Here is a 4,326-nt window from a genome sequence, read left to right on the forward strand (position 1 = left end):
TGCAATGCTAAAACAGCTGACAACTCAAACCTGTGATGTTGAAATTCTATTCTAGTTGGAAGTGGGTGCCTGCTTTGCTCTCTAGAGAAGAAAGAAGAGACTAAGTCATTTAGCATGTGTGATGGAGGACAGTAGGAAGCTAGCCAAAAAGTACACCTGTTCTGTGCATATACCACCTGCCAGGTCCCACTATATTTGTTACTGCCCTGAAATTAATTTGTCCCCAGAAAGTACCTTGGCCCAAATTTCCAAGGAGCCCTTTAACTCACTTTTAAATGTACATATATCTGGAAAAACTGCCTTGGCATAAGGGTTCATTCTCTTGAACTGACTTGTGCCTCTCCGACACAGGCCCTGTGTGACGATGCCCAGGGTCTTTATAGCAGGTCCTGGAGGATGCAGACTACAGTTTAGGGTCATATTCTTGTGCAAAGATGCTCCAAGAAAGTGAATGTTATGGATGAAACAAGCACTTGCTAATGATGTGAGGAGCACAGATTTCTAGTACATAGTATCATCTTGACCCATGCCTCATTCTGCAAGATCAGAATTTCAAAGCTAAGTATTGAAAAAATAAAAGCATTATGGACTTTTCTGTAGGGCAAAAACTGCAGAAAGTTTTTGGAAATAAAAAGATAAATTCATTGAACACATACTAAAACAATTTTCATTGCTAATGGTCTGCAAAAATAAACCTATTGACTGCTGAACTTCAAAATAATATAACAAAACAGCAAGAAGAAATTGAGTGATTATTCGTTAAGCAAAGATAATCTCTGACATTAACTCAATTTGCAAAGGACATGAATGCCTTTGCAAATTCATGGTTCTCTCTTGTTTGCAATGGACAGCAGATTACAAGTATGCTGATTATGCTTGTCCTACACATGTTTTACATCAAGATGAGGAAAGAATTTTCTTTCACCACACCAGCAGCACCAAAGCACCACAATTTACACACAAGGGTAGAATTGGAAAGCCAGCTCTGAGTGACAGCTCTCAAAGTAAATAATTCCCTCAACATCAGAATTTAAAACATAATAAATCGCTACTAAAATGCAGAAATGTAGACCTGATATGGTTGAAACTTGAATTTAAAAAAAAGAAAATTTTAAAGAAAAGCTAAAGTTGTAATGAGAATAATGGATTCTAAAACATTTATAAAATACAAAATATTTTTCTTTCCAGTGGTTATATGCACCATAAAGACCTTGCATGCCTAATATCCCTGATTTACTTCTTTAAATAAAAACTTTCCAAATAGAAGTTTCTTGATTAATGCATACCCTTGAAAAGCCAATCCAAAATTTACACAAAACCATGAGAAAGATGAGAACACTGCCTCCTAAACCAAATTATACACAGCATGGCTTCAGCATATCCATCAAAATTCATTCTACTGCGATGTACAACTAATATTAAGTAATAAAAAATGTAATAAAAATTAGCAAAAACACTCTAAAAATGCTTCATTAGAGTTCTGACTGGACCTAAAAAAAACAGGAAAGCAGGTTTTAAATATCCATTGTGGTTTCTGAGTGACAGCAGAAGAAACTAAGGTATTTATTCATCAGAGACTCACTCAAATCCTTTAAGGAAAATAATATCTTCCCAAAGGAAAGCAAAACACTGAGAAAACATAATGCCAAGAGCAACTCTCTTTTGTCATCACCTCTAGGTTTTCCAACTGACCTTTAGGATGACTTCCATTGCCTTCAGGTTTACCATTCCCCTCAGTGGGTGTTATATTCCTCCTGTGCTTATTTTGGGCAGTCATGTCCCTGTCCTGGGGCTGCCCTAGCATTTTGCAGATGGGTCTTATTACATTTCAGGGAATGGTTGAAGAGTAGAAGGACACTGGCACTTACTCAACATTAGGAGGTACTGTTCCTCTTTCTTATCCAAGATCTTGACCAATGGAGTAAAAATAGGCTTTCCTTGCCTTGGGAATCCACACAGTCATCTTTAAGTCACTTTCCAGGTTGTTCACATATCCATTATTTTTCTCAGTATGCACCTCAGTAGTGGCCATGAAGAATCACTTTAGCTAAGAATCTCTGCTCCTCTATTTCCATCTTCCACTCAGGGTAAGACACATTGGGTAAGGGTCTGTGCTTGGACTGTATAAAGTCCTTTCTGTGGCTGGCCCACTATCTCAGAGCAGGGGCAGGACTGGGATGTGTGGGCTTCTATTACATCTTGAAGACAAATCCATTATATTTTTTGTCTTCCCCAGGACTCCTGGAGCCTTGCCATTTGTCTCATTCTTCCTATAGCTGACCAGTGCCTGGGAGTTGGAGACATTCTGTAGCAGAGGGCATTGCTGATATACAGTAGCTGTGGTCCACACTAACTGAACTGGTAAGGTCTGGAAACCTCTGTTGACTGCCCATTTCAAATAGCACAACTGAATTCCTAAGTGGCCTGCTCAAATGTCTATTCTGCCAGGTTCAGGTAAATAGGGCTGGGGGAATCCATGCAAAAAACTGCATCAGAAAATTCAGAGGGCTTTGATGAGAGAGAAGATTCAGATGCCTGCCTTTATAGGCAGAAGGTAGCAAAAGTGAAGTATCCCTATGTGCACATTGGGGGTCTTACTACGGAGTCTAGCAAAACTGTGCATGGTCTGTGTCAGAGTGCTGACCAGAGAGGAAGAGACTGTGTGCTCTGGTGACCCCAGGAGGGCACAAGTTCCTAGACAGAGGCCTGGGAGGGGGCCTGGAAACAAGGTGACCCTGCATATTCCAGCAGGACTGAGAGCTGAGCTTGGCACAGGCTTGAGCTGAGGCATGATCATCATGGTAGGGTGGGCAAAATGATGGCTAAAGAGCCCAGCACAAAGTGGCCAACAGAAAACCAGCACAGTGGGCCAGGATCAGGGATGGAGCAGGCCAGGATGGTAGTAAAGGAGGAAGGGAGGAAGAGCAATGCAACTGGAGGCCCAGTGGTGACAGGGATTGGGGAGAGTGGAGAGGGATGGAGTTATGCAGGATTCGGACTAGGGATGCCTCCAGTAAGGTTTTGTAATGTGGTTAACTTTTTGAAATTGTTAACTGCAATTCTAAGCCTCCACAATATATATGAGAATTACCTTGCAAATTGTGCACATTTAAAAACTATTAATTATAAGTTTTATGATACAATTATGGAAAATATATCACACATAAAAATGTGAAATCATTGACATGACACCAGCAGAAATAAAATAATATTATAAAAGACTACAGGTCAAACAGATTGTCTTATTAAAAACAAAGTCTAAAGAAGAATCAGCTCAATGCTGCCTGCGTTGCTGTAATTAAGAACCAGACTGCCCAGTGAGTGCCAAGAATTCCTACAACATGTACGCAAACTCATGTGAATTTACAGCTAGCTCCCAAATATTTTAAAGATACAGCTGAATTCAGGTTCTAAACAGTTCATGACAAAGCACAATTTATTTGAATATATGATTCAGGAGACCAGACACTAACACAGTGACTATCTGTCTCAGAACTATAGTCCCAGTGACTAACTGTGTTTTGTAGTTAGTTAAGTAACTAAAGGAACAAATGAAGGAAATCACAGATAAAAGAGCATACTTTGCAAAGCTTTGATTAAAGACAAAGGTCTTAGACTGGATACAGTAGCACCTTCCAATAATCCCAGCAGCCCCATAGGCTAAGTTCAGAGGATCACAAGTTTGAGGGCAACCTCAGCAGCTGAGTGACAAGTTGTCTCAAACTAAAAAGTGAAAAAAAGAGAAATTGTGGGTGTGGGTGTAGCTCAAAGGTGAAGTACCACTTTGTTCAATCTAAATGCAGAAAGCGAGACAGAGTGATCAAAGAGTCTTAAAGCAAATGAATGAGAAATACAAAAAAAAAAACTCAAAGAATGTACTAGTTTTTCAAAAAATGAATGTGGTGTCTGTTATTAAATCTCTTAATTTAGGGCATTCTTCTGATAGTCATACATGTTTCAAAACATGAATTTATTCCCATTTTATATAAAAGTAATATGAAAGAATAATTTATCCAAAGATAATAGATATGTGTTTTATAAATTGAAAATTTCCAGAAGAGATGTGCAAGTAATCCATCAACTGGGAAAATGAAAAAGAAAATTATTAAGTTTATATTAACCAAGGCCAGGGAAAATATCATATATGTTTCAATCATTGCCTACAAGCCAAAGAAACAAATTTCTAAATAAATATGAAAGATAAGATTCCATAACAGGAAAAAGTTTGGTGAAATGTAGTACTTTCTCTGTAGAAATAAAGAGAAAGCAATTAGAATAATTCTGCAAACAGTATTCAATTTTATTTAAAAATATTAAAATCCATCA

This window comes from Sciurus carolinensis, unplaced genomic scaffold (genome assembly GCF_902686445.1).
Source record: "Sciurus carolinensis unplaced genomic scaffold, mSciCar1.2, whole genome shotgun sequence".
Lineage (NCBI taxonomy): Eukaryota > Metazoa > Chordata > Mammalia > Rodentia > Sciuridae > Sciurus > Sciurus carolinensis.